The sequence below is a fragment of the Acyrthosiphon pisum genome, chromosome A2 (assembly GCF_005508785.2).
Source record: "Acyrthosiphon pisum isolate AL4f chromosome A2, pea_aphid_22Mar2018_4r6ur, whole genome shotgun sequence".
NCBI lineage: Eukaryota > Metazoa > Arthropoda > Insecta > Hemiptera > Aphididae > Acyrthosiphon > Acyrthosiphon pisum.
Window position 1 is genome coordinate 34,304,351 of NC_042495.1, and position 14,801 is coordinate 34,319,151.

Below are 14,801 nucleotides of genomic sequence, written 5' to 3' on the forward strand. Positions count from 1 at the left end.
CCACTACAGACTAATTCATTATGGCAGTCACGTTGTTAATTTAGTCATTAATCATACAAACAATTTTAGGCAAAGACGATACTTAAATATAACTAGGTACATAATATATTATTATATCAATACCAAAAAAAGTAGGTAAGTACCTAAATCATTGATATTTTTAATTCTGCGAAAAAATTGTACCACTTATTGTTTCATCGTAATCCCTGTACTACACACTTTAAAAAATCAAGCACGTTAAGCTTACTAATCAATTGATATATTAGGTACAAATGTACAATGATATTATTATATTGTATTTATATTTTATATGTTACCCATGTATATTATTCGGGCAAGTGGAAATTATTGAAAACATATATACATTGTAGTAAGTGTTAATTGTTGTTATTTTTATTCAATCGTACATGACGTATTTGTAAATTTCAACTATAGATAGTAGAATTTTATTAGTTTTATTGCATAAAAATCGATTATATTAATTCCGAAACCCTTGACCCTAGAAGACAATAAACGGGTTGTATTTCCCTACCTCAGAGAATAGGAAATAAAAAGAACGAATGCGACTCGTATGAAAGGAACTTTTTAAATATTAAAATCGTATTAAGGGAATTGGCAAGGGAAGTGTTATACACTTTTATGAAAAGGTGTGCTATATATTATAAATATACACGACGTGTGACATATGTTTCGACAGCCCAGTTCAATACAAAAATACAAATTTGTTTTTGCACTAGTATACAAAGCACTATACTTACTTTATGATAAGTAGGTAATTAAACATTGGATTTTAACCGTTGATATATTATTATATTTAACAAGTTAATTTTTCAAGCCAAACCAGCGAGAGACAGCTGACCGTCACGAAAATGCGTTTTGGAAGTAAATTCGAAGCGCACCGGAAGTTATATAAAGCTGGTTTACTATTGCTGTATAACCTATACCCTGAAGGACCAGGAATATGCATGTGGACGCGTTGTGGTAGCAGGACTATACTTAGGACCGTGAAATAGGTATCCGTGTAATAGGTATCGCGTTATTGATGGACACAGACGGTACCTATAACCAACGACCCCATATTATAATATATTGCCGAGGTTGATCCATTATTCTATAATGCTATTATAATAATAACTATTCAATTGCCTTTAATAGATATTATTATTAATTTATGTGATGATCCAGCTGTTATCTAGTTAATTTTATTTGATCAGTTATTAGAAGTTTAAACACTATTTGTATTCTAATTACTACGTTTTTTATTTAATAAGTATTTATAGGTAATTATTGCACGGAGATGTACAGTATAAAAGAATAACAGCCTGGACAAATTATCCATGCCTTAAATAAAATAAATAAAACGTTTTTAAAAATAATAATAAATATGTATTTACTATATTTATTGAACGCATAAATTTGAAGTATTAACTTTTTTATTGGCCATTCCGGAATAGTCAAGATATTTTTTATTTAAAAAAAAAAATGTATAACAAGATAAACCAATATATAAATATTATGGCAGGAAAACAACAATAAAATATTAAATAATAATTACAATGCAACATTTTTTTAGTTATAATTAATTTCACAAAAACATTTTATATGGCAATATCTACTGAAAAAACGTAATAATATAACTCAATTAATACAAAATAATATTACCTACAATTTATTAAAAAAAAAAAGATTCGAGGTCAGTAGTCTGATTAAATTGACTATATCCCGCATTGTTCGTAATATATTGAAGAACGTAAATAGGAACAGTGTTTCGAAAAAGAATCAATATTAGGTACCATTAATTAGGTCCTGCAATTCTGTAGAGAGCGTAAATTAATCTGTACTATACGGTTAGAGAGTGAACTTAGCCCTAAGAAACTAAAGTCTAAAAGAGTTTAATCGTGATCAAAGTAGTACATTTTAATCGTTCAATTTTATCAAAAATTACACTTTTGTTCAATTTTTGATTTTGAATTACACGTAATATACGTAGGTTGTTGACTCTGTGGTTGAACGGTAAACTTAGTGTATAAATTTATTTTTGCAGGACCCTGCGTTTGTGATGTAAAGCAACAAAAAACCATTTTATTTGAAAATGATATACCTACAAATTTAACAAATTATTTCCCAATCTGATAAAAAAAATAATAATAATAAGATTGGGAGAACAGATTCACGCAACTTACAACTCGTATATATAGCTTATGAATTCAACATTTTACAGTAATCTAATAAAGATTATTTTTAAAATTTGTTAATAATATTGTTATATAGATAAAACGATGCCCACATGATAATTTTCGCATTCGATAATCCACGTTAATGTTTTCGTTTATGTTAAGATAATTATGTAATTCGTATTGTCAACAAACGTATACCTAATGTTTTAGTACAGCAAAAAAAAGTGCTTGTGGTGTTAGAACGCTTAAATAATAAAATATTTTATATAACAAAAGATAAACGGATAAATTTATTTATTTATCAACTTCGTGAAATATTTCAAGCTTACACTATTAAATTGCTTGTCATCAAATGAGGTAAGGTCTTAACACGATTATAATATGAAGTGAAATCTTATAGGCCATAAGGTCCGATGACAAGTGTGGCCTGGTCGGATATATATTATAGGTTATTCCCGTGTTATAATACCACTCGTGTATGAGATACCTAGTCAATATTTTGTTTTAATAGACAATTTATTATGATCTTATATTTCACTAAAATATAGGCATACTGTTATAATATAGGTACGATACACCTAAAAGGTGGAAAAAGAGGACCACCCACCGAGGCTTTGATTAAATGGGTTGGTTGGTCGTAATATATTGGTACCTACATACCTATACATACAGAGAAATATGGAATTATGTATTACATGATTTTAGATTAAAAGCTGGTGGGAGAAAATCAGACGTCATGGAAGTCTGTACCTCAGAGGCCGAGAGATTTATACCGAAATAAGGAAAAATTAAAGAGTCTTATTGGGTCTTAAAGGGGGGAGGGGTGTTAGTCCTGGACAGGATTGTATTTGGAACGCAATAAATTTATAATTACTGTGTTGGAAAAACTATAATAGATGACTTATTTTTATGGTACTTTACGCCAGTGGAAAAGACTCTTGCGCGCGCGTAGGTATTTACAACACGTGAATGATAGTATCATAACCATTTTTTATTATTATTATAAGTGAGCTATATGAAACGAAAAATAATAAACTAGTTCATCATGTTAGAATAAATACATTTTCTCGTGTCTGTTTGTGTGACCGTGATTACGTAAGATCTATGTTAGTCCGATGAAATCTCTCTTCTGCCATACCAACCATGATTTAATCCGTCGTCAAACGAATAATAATATATAGTCGAAATATATCATTATATAGTCATAATTGTATACTGTCATTGGTCGCAACCTACACCACAGACCAATGGAATTAAATAAAACGTCAACAATCCATAATTTATAAATACAGAGTTTTTTCAAGTCACTGAATTTCGATACTTCACACAGTATTAAACTTTCCTTAATCTTTATCCTATAAAACAATTTCATCAATATAACAATAAAATAAACTTTGAATAATAAATAGCCTTTTTTTTTTTTAATATCACAACGGCCATACACTTACTACCCTCCGTCTCTTCCTGTCATTTTTCAAAGTGTATTGGGTGTCACACTCGAGTGAGATGATCATTGGTCATTAGTCATTACACATTTGTGTGGACCGCTAAATATATGCTATAAAAACTCTATTGTACGTATCCAAATATTCAGCATAAAAGCTTGAAAATAACATTGAATATATTTAAAAAAGACAGGTACCGCTCTGCTGTACAGTAGTTATCGAACATGTCGTTGTAATGGTGTGTAATATTCGAATTCACTGATAAATCATTGTATACGAAAAACGATTCTGAGCGGAGACGTTGTGCCATACTTGTATAAATATTCAAATGTAATAGTTAAAAAATTGCTTGTAAAAATCTAAAATATCACTTGACTATAAATAGCGTGACTTTCCGGTGAATTTTTTCTGAATCAAAGCATTTTTACTATCAAAATTGTTGTGACAGAACAAAACACACACACACACACAAACACATACACACGTCATTGTAAAATCAATACATTATTTCGGTCCACTCAAAATCTAATATGCAACAAAAATGAAATGAAAAAAATATTTTTCATTATTCTCCGAAAAATATTAAAAGCATTATTATAATACTTAGATTTAAATTTCACTCTTTTTACCAAATACTGTTTTGTAACTAAATGTTTTAATTAAAATTACCAAACCTACAAACTCCATAAACTAGTCTTCACGGATATCACGCGACGCGGCTTGTAAGTCACCGCAGTCAGTGGATACCGACTACCATTTAGGGCCGAAAGGTGACAACTTATCAAAAAAAGTTTTTTCCTTTATTTGTTATTAAATAAAAATATTTCTGTTACAGAATGCGCCAATAGTTAAGTCAATATTCTATATGTGATTTTAATAACCACTTTGTTCTCGTTCTTAGAAAAACCTCACATTTTTGTGTCTTTTGACGTGTGACAAAACACAAGTATATAATAAGTACAGCTTTAAAACTAGAGTGTTTCGTGCAATAAAAACTCTTGATGGGATTATGACTTTTCCAAAAGTTAGGAAAATGCCAATAAAAATACAATAACGAAATTCCCGAACAACAATAGCACAAATAACAAAAATTGCAATACCCGCAACACTAATTGAAAACCATCTGACGTTTTCTTTTTTTTTACGGCTAATACCCAGCAGATTAAATTTACTTTTTAAAACACTAACTTGAAAATTGAAAAACCTGTCCAAGTAAGATTACTATCACATTCTTTTATTATTAAGTGCTGAAGTTTTATAATTAATATTTTGAGTATCTTATGATGATATAATTGGATCAACACATTATACTAAACATAATATTACGATAATATTGTTTTTAAATACATTTTTAAAAAGTTCACATGTATTGACCACGAATACAATAATGGACAAGGTAAAAAAAAAATGTGGGCAAGTGGGTGTAGCTCTGCTGTACAGTAGGTTACAAGAGGGTCACTGTAATGGATGGTGTTAAATTTTAATTCAATGAGAAAAACGATTCTGAGCCTATATGATATATTGATATTACTAAGTATACTAATTGATGATATTATTGTGAATAAAGTAATTTATATACATTATGTAACCTATTTACGTGGAACCTTGTTTTAAAATTCCAATCCTTAGCTATAAAAGTTGAACATTTTATAAATTGTTAACTACAAAATAGTTATTAAATTTTAAATTTGATATATTTTGTCAAAATTTGAACTTTAAATACTTATAAAAAAAAATTGTGCCTATGTATTATTAAACTGCTATTGTAACAATATACCAGGAGCCTTATTTTTGATTATAATATCATCATAAACTTCTATTAAATAGGCTGTCAATCATTATGAAGACTTTTCTGCTGTTAGATCCAGAAGTACTGTAAGAACTAAAAAGTTAACTAAAAAAATCTAGAACGAAGATTTTAACAATGAGAACAATTTTAGGAAAATAGTTAATCTATATTTTTAATTAAATATAAGTAATAGATTTATAGAATTTTTAATATAACACAATAGTCTATGTATAATATTTGTATATTTAATCAATGCCCGGAGACGAGAGCATACGGCATCAGGGGTGAACTGTCTATTTTTGGCCCTAGGTGCAAAATTAATTAGGAGCCTGTAATTTTTTTTCAAACCTACCTAAATTAGGAAAGAGCCCTTAGTTTTATAAGTAAATATAAAAAAAAATTAAGAATAACATGTTGTTTATTTGTAGAGATGTTGAAATATGGTATTTTATTTTTGTTTTGTATAATACCGTATTATACCAGTATTATACCGTATACCGACTGTGGTAATCGGGGGCCCGGATCATAAATACAAACGGGGGCCCGGGGTGCTACTTGGTGTATAGCACCCTGGGCCAGTCTGCCCCTGTACGGCATATATTGCAGTAATAGGTGTGCCTACGAATAAAAAAAGACCAAATGATTGGAAATTATATGAAGGAAACAGTCGGGAGAGACCAACAGTTTCATAATATAGCAATGCATTCCGTTGTCAAGATCAAACCGAAAAATAATTAATTTGCCTCGTGGTTTCCAATTAAAAGATTACCTCTTACCCACAGATTCAACTGTTCAAGTATGCGTTTGTTAATAATTTTCTTAATTGTATTAATACTTAGATTATATACATATATTTTTATTTTAAAACCTCTCTATCTTTTTCAGATACTAAATCAAATGATTCAGCTCAAATTATTCTATGGTTCATAAAGATTAATACTATACGTTATATAACGTGAATATTCACATTTGCCACCGTTTCTCTACTCTCTCCTTCTGTTTGGTATTGTCGATTCTATATTGCAAAGCTATAGTTGTTTGGCATCTTTACTTATATTGTCACTAACTCGCATTGAACACGAGGTAAAAGTCAGTTTCTTTTTCGTGGATCATATCGATTAATTATCAAAAATCTATTTCATGACTACACATATATCTGCTCAATTCTATACCTATATTGCCACAATAACTTCCTTCCATATTATTGTAGACCGAGCATTAGTCTTCTTCTTTCCTAAATGTACCCTCGATGACCCCAATTTATTATCGTTAGTCTCTTTCTATGTTCCTTCCCACTTTATGATAAACTATTCATTATTTTCCATTCCAACCTATTTCACCTCTTAAGGGAACAATCAACAACGCCACATAAAATTTAACGTAGCCGTAACCAACCAAGTGTCTCAGACTTCACCACATTTTCTAACATCCACATGTATAAATATTGTTAAATTATGTACTAACTAAATGCCTAATAAGGCGCTTAACTATCAAATTAAATACAATTAAATATGTACGCAGACATTATTCTCTATAAAGAAAGAAAAAATAGATCAAGGCATAGAGATAGATAGATAGAGAGAGGCAAAGCTATAAATAACCATGGCTCCTCGCCGGAAGATTTGTAGTCACGATTTATATTATAAAACGCTGGAGTAGACGACAACAATGGCGTCTGGGTGGGAGTGGTGCGACACAAACATAACGACTACAACAATACACAATTTTATTATTATATCATCATTGTTTTTGTTTTGTATGTTTTTCTGTTGGCAACGTATTCCAATGTGTAAATGGTACCAATAATCTTGATAATCCTTTGCATGGACTTCGCAGGTTATTTCTCAAGTCGTTTGGCTATGTTCCCGCAGTTGCAGCGTAGTAAAAATATAAAAATATTTTAAAGTACGAAAACTCAAATTTTAAAACAAACATTTGCCTGATTAACCACACTTTATCAACACAACACATGTTTGAAATTAACTACATTTTATTAAACAGTGTAGGTATTATTAATTTCAATAAGTAAAACAAATTAAAAATTTTATTTATACGGATCAGTAATCTGCAAGCAGAGACTATAAAAATCCTAGGTGGTATCGACCAATTGTTAAGAGACATTAAATAGTTTCTCTCAAGACCATAGGCCGATTCACGTCCTAATTCCGAAAATAGTGAAATAGTCCTTTTCAGGACTACATTCTTGTTACCCACAGTACGCTTCAATTCTTTCAAGTCTCACCGCTCGACTGAGCATGCAACGTATATAGAGCCCCACTTATTTAAACGGGTACCTAGACACAAGTCATCCCGTCCATAATGTATATAGAAGACAAATATTTCCAATAAATGTAAGATAGAGTCGTGCTTTCACTGTCAACGAATTCAGGGTCACAGTCCATCGCACCACCATTATTTGTACAGTAATAATAATGTTATAAATTATTTATTTAGCAGTTTTTAAATTTACAAGAAAAGGTTGAATATATTAATATTACACGTCATCGTGTTCACTAAGAATAAAATCCTTGTTTCATAGACGAGAGTCTCTAAATAATAAAAGTAATATTATATTATCACTAATTATAACATGATTGGGTACTAATAAATAAAAATATTATACATATAATATAGGTACTGATAAAGTTTATAAATATTGATAAAATTATTTTACAAATTTAGTTCACTAATCAATAAAGATGACAAATGTTTGATATTTTTTTATTTGAGTAGGATGGATTTCATATAATCTAAGACTAGTGATAAGATAGCTGTAATAATATTTTGTAGTGTTTATTTTGGGAAATATTAAATATTTGGATATCGTGTAAATAGTGATTTTGTGATAATATTATACATATTATGTACCTAATGTAATGTTTTTTTTTTAATACATTATTTTATTTATATTGTTATGGATCTTAGTTTCTGAGTTAGTTATTTTACATGTATAATATTAATTAATATATTATAATAAATAATTAACGTAAAAATAGACACAAATGGTTACTATTAAACGCATAAATACAGCTACGTACCGATTCAATGTGATGAACACTTATTGAGTTGTACTTAAATGTCTCGAGTTCTATGCGACTTCAATGAAAATTAAACTGGATTACATTTATTGATATCATATCAGTCAGTCCGTTGAATCTATACAAATAAAAATCACGAATGTTATTTGTGTCGTGGTCGATAACACGTGTTTAACATTTTTATAAATCATTCCAAGATCATTCATATATCATGCGGTGCGAGTATCCCGTAAATCTATCTGAAACTCATTCACCCGGAAACAACAATATACCTAAAGTTTTTGCGATTCCGCAAAAACGTTATTCCGAATTGATTCGCTGCCAATAAATAATCGTTGGCACTGAAATTTAACAAACCGTTAACCGTATTGTTGACACACTTAACTTTATTTCTTTTTCTCCTTCCACCTGACATAGGTAAACCAGTTGAGTTAATTTTTATTGATGATCCCTCATCGATGACCAAAAATAAAATTTTTCATATTATATCCAGTGGATTTTATGATTAATTCAATATTATTCAATACAGAAATACATAAGAAAAATGAGATTCGTTTAATATGGATTTACAATATATTTATATCACAACAAAAACCTACCACTTTGAACAAAATTCAAAGAAAAATAAAACTTTTTAGCACAATTTATTGTTATGGTTTTCTCGATTGAGTTAGATTATTTACGATATGTCAGTATTAACTCCAAAGATAATAACAATAATATATGATATCAATATGACACTATAATATACTATTATTATAGTTAATAATATAATAAACGCTTTTTGGTAAGGGGGGAGATCTTCCTCGAGGGGCTGGGGCATGGCCTATTAGCTGTGCTTTATAGCAGTGACCTAAGACTTATGACTAACTTACTAACCTATTAACCTAATGAGGTGAACATTGGGCAAAGCCCCCAGTAAATGTATAATATTATAGTAAAATATACTTGGTAACATACTAGCGACTGCCTGTCCGTCTCCGCTCAGAATCGTTTTTCGTAAATAATTATTTGTCGTTAATTTTAAATGTAATTCTACATTACATTGATCTTAATTACGAAATAACAGGATACACTCAACAATATATTACAACTTTACAGAATAGTGGACCAATTTTTTTTTACTCGGAACAACGTGGAAGGATTTTTGGTGTGATGTCACTAATTTTTATTTTACGTTTTGATTAATTTTTTTTTCGAATATAATATGCCACGTTCAATAACCCACGTACATCGATGTATAAACGTATTGTATATAGTTATAATATAGTTAATAGTAGTTATACAGCACGAGTGCCCAAACACACCGATACTCTCAGCTCTCGAGTAAAAGACGCCACCTGGCCCCCACGGCACCGCTGCCGCTCGACCGACGCCGTTCGTACTTACATCCCCACCGAATGGCTTTCCGAACTACAACAGTGGTGGGAGCATTATTACGGAGATAACGGAATATTTGACAACCCGTCGGTAGCATACGCTCGCCGTCTGGATTCATCATTATCTTTTTACTAATTCAAGTTGCCACATTTCATTCATATAACTTCACTTTAGAGTTCATCGTTATGATGTCTGGTGAGAGTAAAAAATTAACGAATCAATGGGATTAATTTTACCACATTAACACATCATTCCAGAAGTATAATCTCCAAAATATTTCTGAAATTTTGATGCTTATTTTTAATAAATGGGTTGAGTAGTTCGTTAGTTAATGAACTGCGTAAAAAACAACGAAATTTATGAGGTTTAAATGAGCAAACTCAGCTTCAAGATATATCACACTGTCAAGACGCCACTATCTTTTTTTTACTTTGCTTGCGCTACCACAGACTATAACGCTACGGTCACTACGGTGCTGGATTAAAATTAAAATGGTGTGAAACAAAGCATTTTTTTAACCCCAGATGTTTCAGACTTTGAACAGCACAATTCATAGCAGTGGAGGTTATAAAATCGTGGTAATCGTGATTAGAAAATCTACCACGCGGTTTCCATAGAATTAATAAACATAATTTCTAAATATTAATTTTTTTTTATAAATTGTGACAATAATATTAAAGTGTTGTAACGTGGGTAGGGGTGACTAGTTAAATATCAGATATCCAGGGAGAGTTAAGGGACTCTATAGATAAAGAATACCGTAGCGAGGGGCAGATAGATATTAGGATTTAAAATATATTTAAATAACCAGGACTTAATTTAAGTTATTACTATTTTTTTTCCTTATAGACATACTAACAAATAAATAACAAGTCAAATTGAATTAAGTTTTACAATATTATCAGGTAATATGGATTTATATCTAAGTAAGGTGAAAGGTGCTGATGTCTATAATGTCCAAGTTTACTAAACAATTATTAGATTCTGAGCCGAGCGAGGAAGCTATTGTTTTTACAATGGTGTTTATTTTTTTTTTTTTATATCCTGTATACAAAATTTCTTCTAGTAGGAGTATTTTTATATTAACATATAGTACCTTTTCTTTTAGCAAATTGGATCAAGATGGTACTTTAGAGTGGTCATTTTTCGATTTTCTCAATAGTTCTTTAATGCCACGGGAAAAACCACCGGAAAATTACGAAAAAATGCTAAAAATGGGATTTTAATTTCTAACGCTTTGTTTATCACCATAGAAACGAATAAAAAATTTTAATATTTTAATATTAATTCAACTTAGGTCGGGTTTTTCAATCACATTTATTCGTCGAATAGCTCGTGTTATTCGACAGATAAGAAAAAATTGTAATTATCCGGTTTTTCAATGAAAGAATAAGTCTTAATCGGTGAATAAAACGCAGATTATTTATTCGACGCTTTTACTACCGAATAAGAGGATATCTGACAGATAACTATCAAAAATTGATAAAACAACACTATAAACAATAACAAATTTTTTCTTATCATATTTTATTAATTTTGTATTAGTTGTTGCTACTTACTTCCAAATTCTGAACTTCTTTAGCTAGAAGTAGTTCAGAGTTTTTTTAATATTGTCGTTGTTCTGAATACTTGTATTCCACAAATTACAATAATGGATCTATTAGAATTATTTGATGACGACGATAATGAAGTCATCGAGTTTTTAAATTACCAACGACGATTGTACACAGTTCGTAAGCGTATAGGATCTAGCCATGACCAGACAATATTTAAAAAATCAAAAGTATTTGCTGAATTAATAAATGGTAAATGGGGGCATGGTTTGATAGTTGCTGATAGTGGTTATGCCAGTAACATGATAAAATAAATAATAACAAAATATAAAATATCCAGACTGACAAACCGTCTCCGCTCAGAATCGTTTTTCTTATACAATGATATTTTATCATTGAATTCAAGTCTAATACAATCCATTATACAATGACCCACTTGTAATCTACTGTACAGCAGAGCGACATCCACTTACCTGCTTTTTTTTAATATTAATATTAAAATTTTTAACAAATGTTAGTATTATTTTTATTTTTCCCGATCAACGTTCTCAGTACTTACTTTTTACTACCTATAAAAAGTAGGTATTGAGAATTTTCAATTTTGACTTGTTTAAAGTTCTAACTTTTCAATTTGTTACCAGAAAACTCCATCTAATTTGATAGATCAGACAATTTTATCTACTAGATCTTCGGACACTAAAAAAAAACACATTTCATTATAAAATCAATTCATTCATTGCTACGCTCAGAATCTAAAATACGAAATATTTATTAAATATGTAGGTTCCTACTTATTGATACAATTTTACGATTTTATTTTACTCAAGGCGTTATAAAACTTGTTTATTTTCAATAGTAATTATAAAAAACTGGTATTCAATCAAATTATGAATTTCGATAAAAATCTACACCTTAATAATAAGGAATGAATAATAATCGCACGGGTGTCATTCAGATATCCAGCAATGTTACATAATATAGTTTGTCGTAGACGTTTCGAGTTTGTATTGTTTGTCGGGATTGTAATATTATACGTGACGGCCAGTATACGAAAAACAGAAAACTTTTCCAATAAATTCCAAATTTAATAACGAAATATACCATAAGTTTTGCATTGAATCGTTTTTTCGTCCAACTAAATATCATTAAATTTAAAATATCCAGCCAAAAAAAAAAACTCTGGCATCAGATTCCCACAAAACAATATATTTTTAAACTGTTCAAATTTTAATTATTTTACATTATATCAATGATATTCGAGCGTGTATGGTTAGAACATTGTACTTTGAAATTGTAATGTAATATATTATTATTTAAACAGACACTAGCTGGTATCATATATGTCTGATATACAATACCTTTGTACAGCCCTTTTCTACGTAGATTGTTCTTAGTACCTATATATAATATTATAATAATATACCTACCTAGTACCTATATAATATATTTAGGTACGTGTACCTACGCCAAAGATATAATATAAGCAAACTTTTGCGTCTAGAGGATGCGGTATTGTAATAATTATCAATGTTATCATTTCGTTTACAGTATCGTACAAACGTTTATTAAATATTTTAATATTTTAGACTATCGATTTTTGACTTATCTAATCCATATGCAACGTATAAAATGCATTAATACATCCAGCGTACTACGACACTACGTGACATGCATTATGGTTCTAAATTAAGGTAAATTGCCCCATACCCCCTGTGCACTGATATATTTTTTTTTACTGTCTAATATAATTGTGTCAAACATAATAGGGTCACATTTCCGCTCGTGCAGGTTTCAGCAATTTCAAATTTGTTTTTGTTTTTTGTTTTAAAAGCATTAAGTCCCTTTAATGTGAGAAATTATTTTATTAACATACAGGAAAAATAAAATAACAACTTATTTCATACCTAACAGTAAAAAGTTTTAAAGGTTTAAGATTATGAGCGGAGAGTTGTATGTACTGCCTTACTGGTTTACAATGTGTATCTTAATATTGAAATCAGTAAAAACAATATATCATAATAACTGAAGGAACTTGAAACATTCACAAAAAATGTATAATAGCTTATAGACTTTATAACACTTTCAAAATACTTTGGATTTATTTGATCTTTTTGAACTTTAAAGTCATTTCAATTATATTATAGTTACTTAATTTTTCTAACTTTTGTTGGTTTGTATTAATGCCTATAGTTTTTTTTTCAGTGGAAAAGCTTTTAAATTTAATACATTCCTTATGGAAATTTTAAAATATTAAAAATACTATAATAGTCAAATAAGCTACAACGATCTCAGTTAGTTTGTTGGAACTTAATAAATATTAATTCATACCTAATTGTAGGGACTTGAAAATGTTCATCAATACATATAATATAATATCAATATATATCAGTATTTTTTATAAATATACAAATATACCTGACCTTTTTCAAAATATTGAGACTAATTAATTTAAGTTGCCAGGAAACTATTCACCTCGTTCTATGGTAGGTGCGTCGTTATTTACTTAGATAAGTATTAATGTTATAATTAGTTAATAACGGTAATACAATATCATACAGTAATAAATTATCATATTATATACAAGCATTATGTGATTTTTTTGGTACGATAAAAAATCAGAAACTTGTAGCATGCTACTAGATATTTTACCTCTTCAAGAAAAATTCAGGTATCATATTATATATGCAGTTTTTGGGTATAATGAAGTGGAAAAATATAATGATATGCTACATTTTGCAAAGAATTAAATTGAATTTTAAGATTCTGAGTGAAACGATGAAGGTATTGATTTTACAATGATGTGTGTTTTTTTTTATTTTTTTTTTTTAAATTTTTTTTGTGTCTGTCATCACCTTTTAGGACAGTAAAAGTGCTTGGATTTTCTTCAACAGTACCTTTTCTGATAGGAAAGTGAATCTAGTTGGTACTTTGGGGGGTCAAAAGTAAAATTTTTCCAATAGTTTTCAAAAGCGCCGTGAAAAACAAAAGAAAAATTAAAGAAAAACGGGAATTTTTACGCAAAATCTGTTTTCGAGGAAATTAATTTTGGTTTTTGGTGTAACTTTAAAACGAATGACTGTAGATACATGACATTTTCACTAGCTGTTTATATTTCCATTTTCTATACATGATAAATTTTTCAAAATATTTTGATTTGTTTTGAGCTGTTTACGGACAATTCAAGTTTCCAATTTAATTAGTTTTTTTTCTATGAATGTCAATAAAACTTTATTTGTTGAGTAAAAATACTTGAAAATTTAATACAAGGCTCCTACTATATTGTTACAATGACATATGAAAAATATTAAAAATCCTTAGTCACAGTTTTTTTTTATTAGCATTTATAGTTCAAAAATTGACAAAATATGGAAAAATCACGAAAATTACCTAATTATGTTGAGTTATATTCTAAAAAATTT

General features: G+C 29.3%; 1 protein-coding gene across 1 annotated transcript in view; it reads right to left on the reverse strand.

The window, feature by feature from the left end:
- The window catches only part of LOC100164456 (prolactin-releasing peptide receptor), a 184,074-nt gene extending 175,072 nt beyond the window's left edge, over positions 1–9,002 (reverse strand). Inside the window, exon 1 of the mRNA XM_029489088.1 lies at positions 8,450–9,002. The gene's annotated coding sequence lies outside the window, so the exon portion shown is untranslated. The remainder of the gene's footprint in view (positions 1–8,449) is intronic.
- Between the last annotated feature and the right edge of the window lie 5,799 nt (positions 9,003–14,801).